The sequence below is a fragment of the Myotis lucifugus genome, unplaced genomic scaffold (genome assembly GCF_000147115.1).
Source record: "Myotis lucifugus unplaced genomic scaffold, Myoluc2.0 scaffold_194, whole genome shotgun sequence".
Lineage (NCBI taxonomy): Eukaryota > Metazoa > Chordata > Mammalia > Chiroptera > Vespertilionidae > Myotis > Myotis lucifugus.
In genome coordinates this window covers 2345234-2355506 of record NW_005871242.1, presented here as the reverse complement: position 1 = coordinate 2355506, position 10273 = coordinate 2345234, and positions in this window count along the sequence as shown.

Sequence of the window (10273 nt, the reverse complement as noted above, 5' to 3'; positions counted from 1 at the left end):
TCTATAGTATTTATATCTTCCCTAAAAATGAATTATTTTTAAATTGAATCTTCTCTCCTCTATTCTCCCATGTGGTAATAATCTGAAATTTTAGTTAGAATGTGTTTTAATGTCTTTCATTAAAATTAATACTAATTTAGTTACACTAATTTTCTTCTTTTCCTCATTATTTATGTTATATTTTTCTAGGCTTAAATTTCTTCTTCCTGATGTACATTCTTTACTGGTTCTTTTACTGAAGGCCTGTGGGAGGTTACTTTGAGACTGTCTGTAGGCCTTAAAAGGTCTTTATCTCTCTCTTTGACAGATAGTTTGGCTGGGTATTTAAATTAGGTTCTTAGCAATTTTTTTCTTCCTTGTTAAGTTTAATATTTCTGATATTATCATTATTTAATATTATCATTATTATAATCTTTAGAGAAAGCATTCCTGAGAATGACTAAGGATGTGAAGCTCACACCAAAAATGTGTGAATGGGTAGCATTAGTGTAAGTTTAATTTTTAGCCCTTGGGTATCTTCAGCTGTGGTCTTCTGTGTAGAGATCATGCAGTCTATTCCCACACACCCAAAGCAGGACAGCACAGCCTGCCTCATGCCTGAGATACTTTGGGCTACTTGTTGGACAGCCTCTGCTAGAACTGTCTAATTGGATTCAATGCAGAGAAAGGTGTGGGTGGGTGTGGGGAAAGACTTGTTTTTCCCAGATGTTTTTCCCCCCTGAGTTTTATTCATCTTTACATCCAAAGCAGGCACAGTCTTTATAGCCTTGATGTTACTTGGACTCAGGCTTCCTTCTGCTACTCTGCAATGGAGGTTAGGAAGACAATGTCTGGAATTCAGGAAATTCTTTAGCATCTTTCTTAATATCTCCATGTCCTGTGATTAGTGTCAGTGGAAAACTACAAAAAAAAAAGAAAGAAAGAAAGAAAGCAATCCAGGCAGTATGACTAATGACCCAGACCCTTCAGAGCCCCCAACCAGGCAAAGAACCACAAACTGCTGAGGTGCTTGGTAAGGACAAAGGGAATATGAAATGGGAAATGGAAGATGTTAGCTATAAATACCAGCTATGAAAAGGTGAACAGCTGCAAAAACATGTATTTGATGGTTATGAGTATTCTCTATTCTGTTATGAATAAGTTTGAGTACATCATATATATTATACCATATAATGTGTAATATATAATACTAGAGGCCCAGTGCATGAAATTCGTGCATGGGTAGGGTCCCTAGGCCTGGCTGGCGATCAGGGCCGATTGGGACCTTCCAGCTGCTGGCCGGGGCCTCCCTTCCCTGGCTTCCGGCTGCCGGTCGGGGCCTTCCTTCGTTCTGCGCTGCTCCCTGGGGGTCAGTGCACATCATAGCAAGCGATCAAACTCCTGGTCTCCTGGTTGAACTCCCAAGGAGACAATTTGCATATTAGCCTTTTATATATAAAAAATATATATATGATATAGATCATATAGATATGATATATAATATGTAATATATAATATGTAATATGTTATATATAATGTGTATAATGTATACATATAAATATAAAATGAATATATAATATATGTATATAATGTAAAAAGTAGAATTTTTAAAGAAGGCTGCAGAGATAGACTCTTGCTGCAAATGTGGTCCCTTCTTGGTGACTATCAGTGCATTTTGGGCCATTGGAAACCCAAAGATACAATAAATTATCCTTCCGGCCATATGGTGGGCACAGGACTTATTAAATATTCCTACATGTAGGGTTGGGTCTCAGGAGCCTCGTAGCCCTGCAGGAGAAACCTATCGGATGCCCATGCCTTCTTCTCAGCCCTGGGAACGGGCACTTCTCTTTCTCTTTGGAGGCAAAGTACAGCCTTATCTGTCTTTACTTTAGATAATCACTTTGCTGGGTGGCTGTGCCCTATCACGAAAGGCCTGGGCTGCCAGGAACCAGGGTTTATCCTCAGCTCTGGCTGTCCTGAAAAGGCCTTCCTGGCAGAGTCTGCCTGATGAGAGTCTGGGTGACATTTGCAGCCGTCAGAAAAGAGGGAGGTCACTCAGAAGTGCCAAGCAATCTGGCCCTTGCTCTTATAGGATATTTCCAAGAGATAATGTTCCAAATGCAAGTGGCAAGCCTTTAGTTCCTGCTCATGGGGTGGGTATTGGGGGTAAATGCAGAGCAGTGTCTGTTTTTCACCCAGATTGAAAACATTCACTATGTTAATTAATACTAATACTGCCTACCACACCTTCCATGACATGCACACAGCACAAGACTGTGGAAAAGATACAGCCATCCCAGGGGCTACAAGTTCTAGGGGCTCAGGTTCAGCTTCCCTTTTGGGTTTCATTGGTAACAATACGATTGAGCACGTAAACTGGTGACTGTTTGAGACCGTGAGCCTCAGAACCACAGGGGCCCAGAAATTACCTTGGGCAGCAAGGGAGATTATGGGGACATTCGTTGGCCAGGATTATGGTCTCACCCTGTCAACCCAGAGCTCACCTGTGATCCAGCAGGAGCAGCAACAATGTACTTGCTAGAGGGGCTGGCAGCCTCCTAGGAAATTTCTGCCTTAAAGACAATTGTATGAGGAGCTGCAGGACTGATGGAAGTTCTATGATAGGGAGCATTGTTTATGGAACAAGGCCCAGCTGTAGCCTTAAAAGTTGTATCACAAATCTTTCCCCTGATAAGAAACAAGCGAGAAAGGAATCTCCAGATCCTGGACACGAATCCCAGGAGGATTCAAACGTAGGTAAAGGATAATCACTGAGGCCCTCGAGCGGCCGGAGGATGGAAAGTGCTGCCTGCCCTTAGTCCATTTGCAAATGATCTTCCTCTGGCCCGATCCTCTCCACATGCACGTTTTAATCTTTTTATGTTGTTTTTCCTACTTAGTGCTGATGCACTTCCAGAGGTTGACCCAACAGACCACAAGTTCCTAATCTTTGGTCAAAAGAAACCTCAACAAGAGAAGAAGAAAATGTTCCCTCTGCCTCCGGAGCTGTCCCAAGGCAGCCACTGTCCTGGGACAGGACGTGGTCCTGGCAATTGTTGTTTTGAAAGCCACCTCCATATCCAGAGGTGTGGCAGTGCCTGTGAAAGCACCCTCAAGCCCTAAATCCCCAGGAGTTCTGAGGGGCTGTCCCTGCCCCTTGCCCAGGTAAAGGATGCTGAAATGAACCTCTCCTCTGAGTAAGGGGTACCTGGGGGTGTCAAGAGCCAGGGAGGGCAGCTGGCCCTTCTCCCTTCTCCCATATATAATAAGCTGATGACCGTGCAAGATTTCTGAATTCAAGGAGGATGTGAGATTCTGAATCACATTTCAATGGGCACAGGAAAGTGAACTATATATACCACAACTCCCAGACCGTTCAAGAAACAGGATTTTAATAGTCAAATCTAACATTTACTATTTACAACTGATAAATATTGCCTCTCCCCAGTAAGTAACAGGTGCTGGGGGAGACATGTCAGAGATATGGGGTGAGGTCGACCCCTCCCTCTTGAGCTTCAAGGAACCCTAGAAGGTTCATAATGTTTTCCTCCCAGGAGAGTTGAGAGGAGCCGACCCAGTGCACCCAAGTGTCCCAGCTGTGCCCCACTGCTGGGGAAGGGGCTGCACTTGAGCTGGTCTCCAGAGTGGGATCTGCCCCTGGTGCTTGGTTCTGTGTCAGGGGCCTGATGGCTGAATAGAGTCAGTTTATGTTGTGGGGCCTCTGCAGGAACCACAGCCTTCCTCCCTGCGCTGAGTGCTCAGTCAACTGTACTCCATTTGCTTCTGACCTGAGGGCAGTCATTTAGCATCACCCATTTCACAGAAGAGAAAACTGAGTCCCAGAAAGGTGAGGTGACTCACCCGTCACAGGACTCGTAGGTAGTGGAATTGGGATCCCAGCACCGCTGTCTGACTCCCCAGGCTCTCCGACTCTCCAGAGAAGGGTGGTACGTGGAGCTGAGGCTAAAGACCTTCTAGTCCAACCCTCTCTGATGTCATGAGGAGACTGAGGCCTCACCCACAGATGTGCTTCCTGACTTGGAAGGCAGGACCTGAGTCCAGCTCAGACACCCTCCTCAGTTCTACAGCCCAGGGAACCAGCCAGGCGGCTCATGTTGGGCCTCCATTCACTCATCACTAAGATGGGTATGACATCCCAGTTCCCAGGGTGGCTGACTTAGGGAACAAGGGAACCCTACCCACCCAGTTCTCCTCACAGCCCCGAGGTCTGCTGCCTCCTGGGAGGTACCAGCTGACTGAGAGGACAATGCCAGCCCTATCGGGGTTCCTGGTCTACCTGGTGCTCTGATGTGCAGTCCTACCACCTGAAAATGTCCCCGCATCTTCTTCAGATGGGGAATCGAGGGACTCTGCACCTTTAAGGGGTTGAAATTAGAGAAAATTCAGATGTTGTCCCCTGGCATAAAACTATTCAAAGATCTCCTGTTACAGGTGCCTATCCGAATTTTAAATGTGCTTACCCTTTGAACTAACAATCTTCATTCTAAATATGTGTCATGGAGAAATTCTCATAAATGTATGTATATAGGAATGTTAGTTACACTATTTTACTAGCAAAAAAACCCAAAAACCCTCCCCTGAGAACCACCTATATATCTGTATAGAATAAAGTGGAAACATATTACAGAATACCATGTACCATGATGAAAAATGAGCTACATCTATAATATACTGATATGAAAAAATGCCCACTATGAAGTGAAAATATAATATAAACTAGTGGCCTGGTGCACAAAATTCATGCAGGGGGAGAGGTGTCCCTCAGCCCAGCCTGCACCCTCTCCAATCTGGGACATCCCTCTCACAATCGGGGACCACTGGCTCCTAACCGCTCACCTGCCTGCCTGCCTGATTGCCCCTAACCATTCTGCCTGCCAGCCTGCTCGCCCCCAACTGCCCCCCCACTGGCCTTCTCACCTCCAACTGCCCTCCCCTCCTGGCCTGATTGCCCCTAACCGCCTCTGCCTTGGCCCTGCCACTATGGATTTGTCTGGGCGGTGGCCATGGAGCTGGCTGGAGCAACCAAGGAAGCCAAGCCTCCTGCGCCCGCTCTCCGGCCGGCTTGGCTCCATGGCTCCGGCCGGCGCTGCCATCTTTGTCACATCAATTTGCATATTCCCTCCTTATTGGCTGTGGGTGCCACCATTTTATCACGAAGTGATGGTTAATTTGCATATTACTCTTTTATTAGATAGGATGTGTATATCTCTATATCTATATATACCAGAATATATTCTGAGGTCATTTTTATAAGAATAATATCTCCAAATGACTATGTAACTCACAATTTTACCTCCTTGCTGCTTCTTTTTAAATAAACTTTTGATTGATTGAAGTCAAACACACACTCAGAAAATTACACAGGTAACACAGCAGTGTTACCACCATTCAGATCAAGAAATAGAATGGTAACACACCATTCAGACTCATTACCAAGGACTCTGGAGTACAAGAGAAAGGCTGGGGTAAAGATATAACTTGGAGTTAGCATATGAAAGTAATTGAATAATTGTCAAAATTGGATAAGGCCATCCACGGGAAAAGTATAAAGTGAAAAATATAGAGGGCTGAGGACTTGGGGTACATTAAGATGTGAGGGAAACAGGGAGTGAACTGGATCTACACAGGAGACTGAGAAAGATGCCGGAGGTAAGAACACCAGGAAATGGTCCACCTCCTGAGACAAGCCGATCATGTGCAACACCGAGCCCAGGAGTGCCGTCCAGGTACTCACACCAGGTGGGATTCCTCATTGCATCCTGTGACCCTGTCACGCTGGCCACAAACTGATTGAACCAGAGATCCATGCCCAAGGACCTATGGGAGCTCTTATATTGGTCAATGGATGCCACACCCAATGCCTTCTCCTTTTGGAACACACACACACACACACACACACACACACACAGTGCAGAGTCAATCAACACAGAAACTTAGCAGGCAGTAACAAGTCTGGGAAGAATCCACGAGGTGGAGATAAGAGGGAAGAAAGATGCCCAGCCAGCGTGGTTCAGTGGTTGAGCATCAATCTATGAACCGGGAGGTCACGGTTCCACTCCCGGTCAGAGCACTGGGTTGTGGGCTCGATCCCCAGTGTGGGGCGTGCAGGAGGCAGCCAATCAATGATTCTCTCTCATCATTGATGTTTCGATCTCTCTCTCCCACTTCTTAACCCTCTGGAATCAATAAAAAAAATATATTTTCTTTAAAAGAAGGAAGAAAGGGGTAGCACATAATAGGAAAAGCAACAAAGTGGAGTCCTTTACAGGAAGGGCAGAGAGAAGTATTCTGGAGAAACCATCTGCAGTGTGTTGGCAACCTCATTCCTCAAGCCTGTCTGCTTCACAACTGAAAGGGTTTTCCATTTCACCGCTGTCCTTCCTCCCCTCATCATAGCGTCCCCACCACAGGTAACCCAGGAGTGACCCCTACAGCTGAGGTCAGGATGAGTGCTGGTGGTCTGGGGCAAAGTGTCTGAGTCACACTTCTTGTCACTTCCCCAACCAGGGCATAAGGCATAAAAGGCGGCTCAGTGCCACTGGGGGTCAGGAGCACATACATAGTTCCTGTTGGGGACACTGGTCTTAGACTAGAGGCGCTGACATCTCTGCCACGCTCGCTGCCTGGACCTGAGTGGGGTGAGTGCTCCTGTCTCCAGGAATTGAGAGCCCTCACTTGGGCCCAACCCACTGCTACTTTTTGCCTGTGCTGGTTTAAATATATATATTTTAATGATTTGAGAGAGGAAGGGGAAAGGAGAGAGATAGAAACAAAATAATGAGAGAGAACCATTGATCAGCTGCCTCCTGCACACCCCACACTCGCGTCCCCTACTGGGGATGGAGCCCGCAACCTCGGCCTGTGCCATAACTGGGAATCGAACCATGACCTCCTGGTTCATAGGTCCAAGCTCAGCCATGGAGCCACCCGGGCTGGGCACCTGTGCTGCTTTTTATCCAGTGTCTTTAGACCCCTGTGAGCCGGGGAGGAGCGCAGTGAGGCGCAGGCTGCAGTTGGGAACGCCTGGTCTTCTGCCCTTCATCAGACTTCCTTCCCCTTTGTCAAAGGTCCCAGTGCTGCCAGCACGTCGTCTGGGCACTGCCCCATGCACCTCTGCCTCAGCCACAGCCCACCCCTGCAGCAGCTCCCGCAGGATGGACCAGGGGAGCTGCCGTCCCAGTCGTCCTTTCGCTCCTGCTTGGCACGACCTCCCGGACCCCAGAGACCCAAGAAGCAAGTGGTGTTCGCAGACAGGAAGGGGCTCGCGTTGACGTCGGTGCGCAGGTTTGAAGAGGCTGTGGGCAGAGACTCCAAAGAGGGCGCGTGTCCCGTGGCCAGTTTCCCGCGCGCAGCAACCACGCACACGCTGGGCATCCCGGCACCCGGCCCGGACTCCGAGCTGGTGCCCAGAGCAGCGCGCCGTGCAGGGAGCCTTCCTGCGAGGCACCCTGCGGGTGCAAGGGCTGCGATTCTAGAAGCCAGTGCAGGTGCGCATCGCCTTTGATACGTGGGGCTCCTTCCAAGAAGTGCCCTGGGTTCCCACGCCCGGTTTTTTGCGGAGGCGAGACTGACCGCTCCGCCTTACAGGCGGTGTTGCCTCCAGGTCCCCCAAGCCTGGTGGGCACCATGCGTCTCTGCTTCTCTTTCGTGTGCTCAGCAGCTTTTGGGGAACAGTAATCAAGGACAAAACTGTTGTGTGTACCCAGTTCACAGTCCTGCACATCAGAATGACATTGAACTCTGAGGGCCTACAGATAGGGGGTACTGTTGCCACACAGGCAAAGCTTGAATTCCTTGCGCAGGAGGTGGTGTTTTCCCCTGTCCTGGAACTTCGTTCAGACCCTTCTGGCTCCGGGTCGCACAGTGGGGAGACAGGATTCAACTCCGAACCACGCAGAAGGCCCTGAATGCCTTGCACTCTTGTCTCCCTCACTTCCTGACCAGAGGGATGAGATTTCCTTCAGGAAACCTGGGAATGGCGCCCTTTATGGTTTGCAGGGAAGCCCTTGGAGTGCGGAAACAGAAGAAACGTAAATAAAGCTTTTAGATGTGATTAAAAGGCCTGGCAGAGTGTCTGGAAGGACTGTGTGGGAGGCGGCAGGGAAATGTGCTCTTTCCCTGTCCTCTCCGTCTGGTAAGGGCTAGTTTTCTGGCTACATACTTGCAATTATCTTGTGTCGTTGAAATTATCTTGGGTTGTCAGCTTCTGCCTAAAGCAATGTACCTTAAAGCATTCTCAACCGTTCATGATGTAAAAACGTAGCACCCCCCCCCACCCCCCACCCCTGCCGCCCTTTATCAGCTAAGAGTCTCGAAAACTCTGTTTGCCTCAAATGTATAGTTGAGTACATTTTTTTGGAGTGTCATTTACCTAGACCCAGAAGCTGGACTTTTGTTCTTATAAACAACAGCAACAACAATTTTTGTTCCCACACTTTCCTTGTGTCATTCACACCGCTTTGAAACTGCATACTGAACAATTTGCCTGCCTCAGGATCTGGGAAGGGTGCGACAGGACTCGCCATGGGCACGGCTGGCTTCTAGGCTGGCCACACCTGGGGCACCCAGAACGAATGGGTTGGAGTAATACACGAGTATTTGTGCCAAGTATGCCTCTAGCTTCAATTTCCAGTGTCCTGGGAATCTTTAGTCTTTGGAAGATTTTAACCTCTAATCAAAGATCGTTCATTCTCTCAGATTATTATTCATGGGTGACAAATCCTATATAATAAAAGCCTAATATGCAAATTATACCCTGGACCAGGAGTTGGGGGGGCGGGGGCAGCAGGCAGCCAGGGGAAGGGAGGTGCCCCTGGCTGGCAGCCGCTAGGGACCCTACCTGTGCAGGAATTTCATGCACTGGGCCTCTAGTTTTAAATAAAAGTGTTGTTTTAAGAATATTTTAAAAAATCTTTTGATCCTTGACTTCTTGGGCTACATTTGTTTGTGCCAGTGGCAGGCTAAATAAATGCAGTCATAGTGGTTAAGCAAGCAACATTGCTTTATTTCTTTTCCTGCCTGCCCCAGACACTCCCTGTGTGTTGCCAGATGGTTAACAGGGTAAAGACAGCCAAAGCCAAACAGGCCTGCTTCCAGGGACAGAATGAACACAGGGCAGCTTCCTCAACTGATAAGGAATGTTATTGAAAACGCCCTGTTTCCTCCCACTCCTGTCCTGTCTTCTAGTCCCGACTCCATTCAGGGATGATCAAGAAGAGGGTGTCACCGAAACCGGTTTGGCTCAGTGGATAGAGCGTCGGCCTGGGGACTGAAAGGTCCCAGGTTCGATTCCGGTCAAGGGCATGTACCTTGGTTGCGGGCACATCCCCAGTAGGAGATGTGCAGGAGGCGGCTGATCGATGTTTCTCTCTCATCGATGTTTCTAACTCTATCTCTCTCCCTTCCTCTCTGTAAAAAATCAATAAAATATATTAAAAAAAAAAAAAAAGAAGAGGGTGGCCACCCCCACAGGGTATGCTGCCAGGATTGGAGGTCGCTCTCTGAAATTAAAGCTGGTAAAAATAGACAGAAAACATGAGTAGCCAACTATAAAGGTGACTTTCCCCTGGAATGCATTGTACTATAGTTCTAATGAAACTAAGGTTTCTGAAATCTCATCGATGAGCCTCTTAAAAAAATGCAACTCAGGTCAAGGCCACTGGGGAGGCAAAGTCCTGGAAGACCTTAGGGGTCAAGCCTCACAGTCACAGGGGACCTGGAATCTAGACTTTCAATATTATCTCCAATGATGAAGTTACCCGCACAAACACAGAGATAGCTAACAGGACTGAAAAAAATATGCTACTTATTAGTCATCTTTGAGTTTCACATTTGTGTCTTATTGCCTACTTTAAAGTAATGTTTTTATAAAACCTTATTTTATAAATAGCACACTGTTTATTGTCCCCTTTTCTATTAAAATTGTTCATTTTGGAAATACACATGTGTACTATATGTCACAACAGTAAACCTGTAATTCTTTTTTTTTTTCATAGTGATAATCTCAAAAGACAAAAGTGGTCAATGACTCCCTTGACCTCTGAAACATCCAGGCTAAGATAAACTGTTCTAATTTATGACATTCTTTCCTACCTAGGTAATGTTTCCATCCAGTGAGCTCTGATAAATATCATTTTGCTCTTAAGAACCCGTTTTACTATTTTTCCACATACCTCTTATATTGTCTACCAAGTTTCATGCATTAAGTCAGTGGTCTCAAACCTTGGCTGCACATTAGATCACCTGGGAATCTTTTTTAAATCGTGATTTC